A 9,060-nucleotide genomic window follows, 5' to 3' on the forward strand; every position below is an offset into this window, starting at 1 on the left:
TGCTTCCAACACATGGCTGTGCTGGGTCATTCATTGTACGGTGATTTATTGAGACTCTTTTAGGGCAGTCTACTATCTCCTTTTTACTGTAGTCATGGAAGTTGTTAATGGTGTAATGAATGGAGGCAGGATCAGGGAGCAGAGAAGGGCAGGTACCGGGCAACCTTTCCTCCAAAAAGCAAAAGGGGCACTGAGCCTGATCAGAGCATCCCAATAGGATCACAGCTAGAAAGCCAAGTGCAATGCCACCCAAAGCCACCAGGCTCTGTCTCCAGCCCAAAGCCACCAGACTGTCTCCACCCCAAAGCTGCCAGGCTCTGTCTTCTTCCACCAAAGTCACAGTAACAGAAGTTCTTGTCATTTCCAGATCCACCTACAGGTCTCATAGGAAATGCCTAACCCCTGCAGCTCTGTGCTGGAGACCCTTCCCGTAGAAAGGGGACCCTGTGAAAGATGGCTACCGCACTTCACTAAGTGCTGGACTATTTCAACCTCACATTTTAAACTCTCATAAATAGTAGGGTGTAATGGAGTTACAAACTGTCCTAAGGTCACCCTACCCTGAACCCACACAAACAACATCCATTCTCTGATACAAATCTCAACCCAGCTTCAGACCGAGAAGGTGGCATCCACCAGCTCAACTGACCCCAAAGCTCAGGACACTTGGGTATCAACCAAGGGAAGAATGTGGCTCATTTTTTTTTAATAACTTGGAAGAATTTAACATTTCTTGTGAAGCACACCTTTCCAGGCCCAGCTAGTCTTACTGAAATTCCCTTGAGAACCTTTACCCTTAATGGAGGTTTCACAGAAGAAGCTCTTCAATGCGTTGCTCCCACAAATCTGTGTCTGTGTCTCCATCTATTTAGCGGCAGCATTTATGACTTGAAATATTTTAATTCTTCAAGCTATCAGACAATGGCAACATTTACTCTCTTTGTTTATTTTATTAGAAATACCTTCTCTAAATAGACATCTACAGTGTTAATTCAGTTTAGAAAACTCTAACAGTGTGTGCTGGGCATTGGTGATAAAGCCTTGTTCTGCAAAAGAAAGGCAACGGATAGTACAGAGAATGATCAGGGGCTTCTGTTACCCTGGTTGTTAGAATTTTCTTTCTTATTCCAGAAAACACAAAATATTGCCCTTCACTGTTGTTAGAAATGGGCTTTGTGCTCTCATTGCACTATTTTCTATCATCAGTTTGAATATATTTCAGGCACAGGTTAAATTTCTTATTTAGTGAATGCCTGATTTCTTTTGGATCTTTGTTACTGCTTAGAACCTCCACCAGTCTGAGTCAAGAGCATTGCCACTAATTCAGTGCCACAGATTCATATCCGTAAGTTTTTTAATGTTTTTATTTTTTTGGATGCAGGGTTTCTCTGTGTAGCTCTGAATGTCCTGGAACTTGTTCTATAGACCAGGCTGGCCTCAAACTCAGAGATCCATGATGGGGAATGTACTGTGTACGTTTATCTTATTGATTGTTAAATAAAATACTGTTTGGCCAAAGAGACAGCAAGTAGATGGAACTAGGAGTCAAAGAGGATTCTGGGAAATGTAGTAGAGAAGTGCTGATCCAGGCAGGAAGTGACATAGCAAGGAGACTCATATTTAAACGAAGGAGAAACAGGAAGGGCCCCTTTTTTCCCCTCCGCTCCTGCTCCAGCGGCAAGATGTGATCCCAGCAGGGAGGGACGCCGATAAGGTAAGTCTTATAAAATATATAGGTTTATGATAGTTAAGACTGAGTTAGCAGATGGGAAGTGCTAGTCATTGACCTAGCAGCTTTGAACCTAATACAAGTTTCTGTGTATTCATTTGGGCCTAACTCGGGCAGGCAACTGGCGTAAAGCGTACACATGGCGGTGTGGCTCAGGCGGCATTTGGCAGAAAGATTTATCATAACAGATCCACCTGCCTCTGCTTCCCAAGTGCTGAGATGAAAGGTGTGCACCACCACTGTCCAGCTTTAGCCATGGTATTAACCATGTGATAGACATTGTGACAGGAGAAAAAGAGTAGAATGAAGAAAAATAAAAAAGCAGAGGAATGATCTCTTGAGAAAAACAAACTGTTCAAAAGATTGTATGATATGCTGATGTGTTGTGGGAACTCACTCAGCCAAGTCTTTGAGGTACCAGCTTCTTCCAGCCGGGATCTCAGGTGCTATGTGTGGACTGGGAGCAATCTCTCTCTTTCTCTCTCTCTCTCTCTCTCTCTCTCTCTCTCTCTCTCTCTCTGATCTGAGACCGGCATCACAGCATCCTGTGCCTCCAGGAGCAGAAGACCTCAGTGTCTCTTTACCTCCATTGTGTGGGTGTTCCCCAAATAAATATTTGTTATTCCTTTATCTGGGTGTTAGTGGACTTCCTTAATCTGCCCTCATTGATGGATGAGAAAGCCTCAAGGATCAGACATAACAGATTACATTCAGTCAGGGTTAAGGATGAGGGGGTGTTTGGAGGCAATAGAGAGCATGCAACAAAGTGCACATGGCATACATAGTTGAGAAAGAGAATACAGCCTACGAGCATGAAGACATCTGAGGGAAGCAGGATGACTGTTTTAGCCAGGTTATCAGTTTTTTCAAGAGGTGAAATTGGGTTTTAAAATGTATGTCTTACACATAGTGTATGAGAGAATGGATTTCATTTTAACATATTCATACACGTATATCATTGTACTTTGCATGTCCCCCCCACAATTCCTATGTCTTGCCTACTATTTAACACTGCTATGCTACTCAATATTTTAAAAAGATAGCCAACTTAACATTCCTTTATTTCTATTTATTTATTCATTTTTGAGTCAGGGTCTCTCTACATAACCCTGGCTGTCCTGAAAAAGAATCTGGGCAGACATTTTAGGAAGATTTATAGTGGCTCAAGACATGTGGGAAAAAAGGTTTATGTCATTAGTCATCAAAAAATGTACATAAAAACTTGCTCTTCCATTTACACTGAAATGGTATCAATGAAAACATAGTATTTTTACTGATGGAAACGTAGAGAAACACATAGAGCCCACACACACCATCTGTGAGGTTTTCAAATGGCCTAGTCACTTTGGAAAGTGGACTGGTTCTTCATTAAAAAGTTGAACACAGACCTGGAAGATTAAGTGCATGCACACAAGAGATTTTTAAAAATAACCCACAAACAAGTGGGCATTATTTAAAATAGCCAAAAGAGGGAACAATCCAAGCACCCATAGGCTGAAAAACAAACTCACTATAGTAAACAAACCATTATTTAGAAAGGAAAATCCAGACACCACATGCACAGAGCAATACCATTCTTACAAACTGTTCAGAACAGGGAAAACCAAAGAGACTCAGGGAGTGGGTATGGAGGTTGATGCTAACTCGAGGAGGTTTCTTTTTGTAGTATGGAAACCTTCTAAAGTTGACTATGGCGATGCTTGTATGTTTCTATGGGTCCAGTAAAAGCATTGGCTTGCAGTGTAAATGGATGGATCGCATGGTATGTGAATTATACTTCAACAAAGCTGCTTTGTAAAAATGTTTCACCCAAACCAGACTCCAGCACCCGGCTCCCAGTGCTGATATCCATGCTCCCTAGTTCACCAGCTATGGCTGCTCCTGTCTGTCTAGATGGTTGCTCATCTGAATTGTCAAAGGGCTTCTGGATAGAATTTGGGCTGCTCTCAAGGATAGTGCTTTTTCCAGACCGTGAGATGAAAACCAGAAAAAAATAAAAAAAGAATCGATACGGTAAACACTTGTGCACACGAGGATCTGTGTAAGGCATCTGTATGTGGCATTCACTTCATCTCTTCTGCTTTGGACTTGTGGAAAACTGATGTTGAAAGTGAAGTGTTTTTGTGTGTTTGTTTGGTTGGTTAATTGGTGGATGGATGGTTTTTTTTGTTTGTTTGTTTTTTGGTTTTTTTTTTGAGACAGGGTTTCTCTGGGTAACAGCCCTGGCTGTTACAGTGTGCCACCACTGAATGGCTCTGAAAGTGAAGTGGTTTTAACAATGGGAAGCCTAGTATCTCTCAAGTCTTGTTTGAGTGACAGTGTGAGGATAGCAAGTAGTGGGCAGACTCCTCAGCATCTTTAACAGATAGTTTCTGTGTGTTTGTTTTGCTGCAATAGGCACTGAACTCAGAGTCTTGTGCATTCTCAGCAGGGGCTCTATCATTGAGCTACATCCCTAGCTCAGCTGGCCAAAGGTTCTGGATTTCATTTGCCGGTGATGGGCAGCAGCTGTGGAGTTTTTCCTCAAAAATGAAAAATATCCATAAGCAATATGATACAGATGCATTTTTGGCTAAGAAGCTCATATTCACCTTGTCTAATTGTTAAGCTCAGTCGTACCTTTGAGAAATCTTGCAGTGTTACTTAAAACAGACATGGCCTGACAAGCTCCTTGGGTGAATTTTTGAGACTGCTGTGGCTTGCTCCTCCAACTGCAAGGTGAGTCTCCAAGGTGAGTTATAACCCAACCCAGAGTCGGCTGGTTTGAGATGTGGTTACTAAGTGACGCATTGACTTTGGTGTGACTCCTAGAACTAATAATAGGTACCAGGAGGCTATGGACTTCATCAAGACTCTCATAAGAGCAGCAAACTTTGTGACATCACTGTGAAGAGCTTGGTAAAACAAAACAAAACAAAACAAAACAGCACCACACAGTAGTTTCTCCTCATCTGAGATCTCACTGTCTTCACTTTCAAACACCCACAGTCAACTCTAGTGTGAAAACACTAACAGTAATGCAAACATTTGTGGGAGGCTCTTTGCAAGAGAAGCCATACTCACAACTTTTATTGTGCTGTGTTATATTTTGTTATATTATAAAAATTGTCATATTTTTGGCTAGTAATTGGTCTAAATCTCTAGGCTTAATTTATCCATCAATGTTTACTGTAAGTATGAATATATGAGAAGAAAAGATGGTTTAATGGGAATCCATGAGTGGCTGGGGTACCATCTACTGTCAATCACTGGTTCCCACTGGAGAGCCTCCTGAATGAGGCAATGGGGGGACTTTCACTACAATTAGTAGGATCTGCTAGAACTTGTGGCTGGAGTCTACCCTGACTGGAAACCCCGGGGCCTCACAGTAAGCAACCTCATGCTCTTTATGATTTCCAAGCCCCCTGCTTTGTAAGTTGTCGTGTGAGTTGGGCAGTTGTCATTCAGCCTTCACAACGAGGAATGAGGGTTAAACATATCAGTGGCTTGTCCTTAATCACAAGACTTGACCAGAAGTGACAGGATCCAAGGCTCAAATGCAAGCTCTTTTTCTGTTGCCTGTGTGTTCTGCCTCTGAAAAGCACATTTGGGGGCTTGGTTTTGTATACACAAATGTAAAGTACAAAGATAAGATTTTGGATTACAGAGAAAGGCTGCCAGTAAATCCTGATATCTCCCAACTGAGAGATGGATGGTAAAAATGTAGTACAATGGGGTATTGCTCAACTAAAAATGATAATGAAATCTGCAGGTAATTGGATGGAGCTGCAGATTATTATCTGAACATGGTCACCCAGACCCGGAGAAACAAGCACTGTATGCTCTGTTCCAGACATGGGTCCTAGCCCGTACCTTTTGTTCTGTGTGTTTAACTTGGAGCACGTGTGGAAGGGAACAAAAAGATGTGGGCCCTTTTGGAGGACTGGTGCATTATAGGCATGGGATAGGAGATGGGGAAACTAGGGGACAGAGGACTGTCAACTAAAGTGAAGGGTGTATGAAAAAGAAAACGGGAAACCCATGATCAGGAGCCCCTGACGCCCCACCTCCAGCTGGGGCACTATAGGCAGCTGAGAATTGTTGGTGGAGAGAGAGTAACATGGGGGGGCATTGAATGGCCACTGGAGGTTGCCCACTCCCCAGTGGATGGCTCCACATCATGTACATATAGTTAGCACTGATTGTACTCAGATATATACATATATGTATGTATGTATGTATGTATGTATGTATGTATGCATGTATAATGTGCAGAATAACACACACACACATATAAATGTAAAACAAAGTCAGGAGGGAGATATAGATATATTTTGATGGCATATGGGGAGTTGGAGAGGGAGGAAAGTGGTCAGTGGATGTAATCAAGATACATTGTATAAATGCATAAAAATTTCAAATAATAGATAGAACATCACTAAAAATAGAGGCTTTAAGGAAGACAATAAGACACCCGAGTGTTTGTAATCGAAGGGTGGAGGGATAGACACTGGAAGCCACATCCTGACGTGTTAAGTTGTGCTGGTCATGTTGTGATGTCATTACAGAGCCCCACCAAAAGCAGCAGCTTCACTGGCTGAAATGAGAGCATTTGATAGGCGCTGCTCCCTAAGTGTAAAAATACGCCCATATTTTAAATACTTAGTATGAAGAAAAGGCTGAGAATTATCTCAGACATTTTTATTTTGATTATATTACAGTGGAATATTTAATACATCTGACCAAAATTAAAATGCAATTCAAGTTAATTGGTATCAGATTTTGTCTGCCAGTTAACAAATGTGTGAAATCTGGCAAACAATTGAAGTCTATTTATCTCAGCTTTTGTTATTTTGTCTTTTTCTTGGAGTTAAGGACTGAACCCGGGGTCCTGTGCTTGCTAGGCAAGGGCTCTCCCACTGAGCTAAATACCCAACCTCTCTTTTTTGTTATTTTGTCTTTTTTTTAATCTCAGTTTTTGCAAAATCAAGATGACAGTTATAGTTCTCACATGGCAGGCTTGTTATAAATAGTAAGTGACTAACTTTTAGTCATTCATAAGATGTATATGAAGGGCCAGCAAGGTGGTTCAGCAAGTAAAGGGGCTGGCCTGCATGCCATTGTGCAAGCCTTGTGACCTGAGATTGAGCCTCCAAACTCACATAAAGGTAGAAGTTCTGAGAAAACCAGTTCCACAAGGTTGTCCTCTGACCTCTGTACATGTTTCACGACCTACATGCCTCCCACGTCATGTACACACAGTAATAATAATATTAATGATAGTAATTAACTTTTAAAAAGTGTACCAAGGGTCAAATTATGTGGCCAGCACCAGTGACACAAAGCATTTAAGCTTCAGTATTTGCTCTCTTATAAATGACAGGATGTTATAGGACCAATGACAGAGGCCGTTACAGAACTGACTAGCTTATTGGGGACTAGAAATTCAACAGTGTACTAGCTGGCTCAGGGGACACCTTGCCTTTCTTCAGGTCCTTGAAGGATGAAGAGCAGGGTGTGCTCAGAGAGCAATGATGGGTTAGGTCCTGACCAATGCATGTGAAGATGCAACTTCATTTTAGTGTTTGGAAGGTATTGACAGAAGATATAAATCAGTGTAACTTAATTTAATAACATTCAGTGATTGGTTTCTGTAAAAAAAAAATGTGTGGAGCGATTTTTGTCTCCCTTTCCCTTGCTTCCACCTTCCTTACTCCCTCCCCCTGGCCCTTCCATCCCCTTTCCCTTCTTTCCAAATTACTTAAAGGATTGGAATTTCAGCAGGGTGATTGCAAAGCCACTCAGGGAAGGTTGAACTTCACAAAACAGACTGAACCTACAGGACATAAGCTGGGTCTCCCGGGAATTTCTAAAGACCATTCACTGCTAGAGATAAATAAATGCATGTATATACCATTCCCCTGTAGAACTCCACCACTAGGGTGGGGGATTAAAACTTTTCCATGGGGATACATAATTATGCTAAAAGCAGGGTGAAAACAGTGGTATATAAATGGCATTTTCAAGCTATGTGTTTGAGTACAATACACTTACAAAGGCAATTTCAAAAGCCAAAATTATTGCTGCTTCTTAACTTCTATTTTCTCTAATACAGAGATTGCATTTGAAGACCAGAAATACAGAAATACTGGCTAATTTCAAGTCATGTGTTAAAATACTACTGGACCTAAGAGTGGAATGCTCTGTTGTAAGCACTGTTTATAATTTAATAAATAAATATACCAAGATGAAATAATGGTGTTGGGTAGAAAACTGTTATTTTTGTCTTCAGGCTACAAAATGGACAAGGAGTCTGGAAAGATCTTTCTCTGCTGAGGCTGCTCCTTGTGGTTAGTGTCTCTGAGCCATAGAACACACCGATGCTCCTGTTTTTCACTGAAGGAATGGATGATTGTCTAAAGAATCTTATGACAAAATAGTATTCTTTCCTCATTGCCAACAAACACCCTTCCAAACACAGTGATTTGTTGCATGAAAAATAAAAGACCCAGAGACTGATATTGGGGTTCAAACTTCAAGTGGGTGATCAGCAAAGCAAAGCAGCTACCACCAGCTCTTGCCTCAAGCTCAGGCTGAAAGGGCTGATCCACACATGAGCTCTTCACCAAGCCCCAAATGGCTGCCTCTCCTCAGCGTGGCTGGAGACTCCTTCCTATCCTGCTTGATACTGAGCCTTCCAATCTTCAGTGTGGCTGGAGAATGAATACCTCATGTTGAGACCTTGCTTCTGTTTTATATGCCTTCCTAATGCTGGAATTAAAGGCATTTGATCACAGGTGCTGACATCATCTTTGTGTGAGCTGTTTCTCTTTAGGACTGGATCATTCTTGTATGGATCTGAGTGACCTTGGACTCAAAGAGATCGTCTATCTCTCTTAATCCTGAGTCCTGGGATTAAAGGTTTGTACCACCACCTCCTAGCTTCTGGCTGCTGGGATTAAAGGTGTGTGCCTTGCTTCTACGGCTTTTAGCTGACTTTGCTTTCTGAATTTTGAAGCAAGCTTTAATAAATCATAAATAATATATCACCACAGTGACTGATTTCTGCTTTTGCTGCTGTCTGACAATAATGGTGTCCTTCAAGGTCCCTCACTTCCGGAAAACTGGACTCTCTCAGGACAGCACCAGAGAGGGAGGAATCAGGTGCAAATTATCTGCACTGTTCACTATGCTCCAGCGGCCCTCTGAGACACACTGGATTAAGTTCAAACCTCTTCCATGGATTCTGTTTTAGTGTTCAGAATAGCAAGTGTGTGTGTGTGTGTGTGTGTGTGTGTGTGTGTGTGTGTTCATGTGTACATGTATGCATGTTTGCTTCTATGTGTTCATGT

General features: G+C 41.7%; 1 long non-coding RNA gene across 1 annotated transcript; it reads left to right on the plus strand.

Moving 5' to 3' along the window:
• The first annotated feature begins 1,668 nt into the window (after positions 1-1,668).
• On the plus strand, positions 1,669-8,686 carry LOC107978019. The gene is made up of 3 exons (XR_003485036.2): positions 1,669-4,460; positions 7,824-7,916; positions 8,001-8,686. It is a non-coding gene; the product is annotated as an uncharacterized LOC107978019 (long non-coding RNA).
• The last annotated feature ends 374 nt before the right edge of the window (positions 8,687-9,060 follow it).

The sequence above is a fragment of the Cricetulus griseus genome, chromosome 4, assembly GCF_003668045.3.
Source record: "Cricetulus griseus strain 17A/GY chromosome 4, alternate assembly CriGri-PICRH-1.0, whole genome shotgun sequence".
Classification (NCBI taxonomy): domain Eukaryota; kingdom Metazoa; phylum Chordata; class Mammalia; order Rodentia; family Cricetidae; genus Cricetulus; species Cricetulus griseus.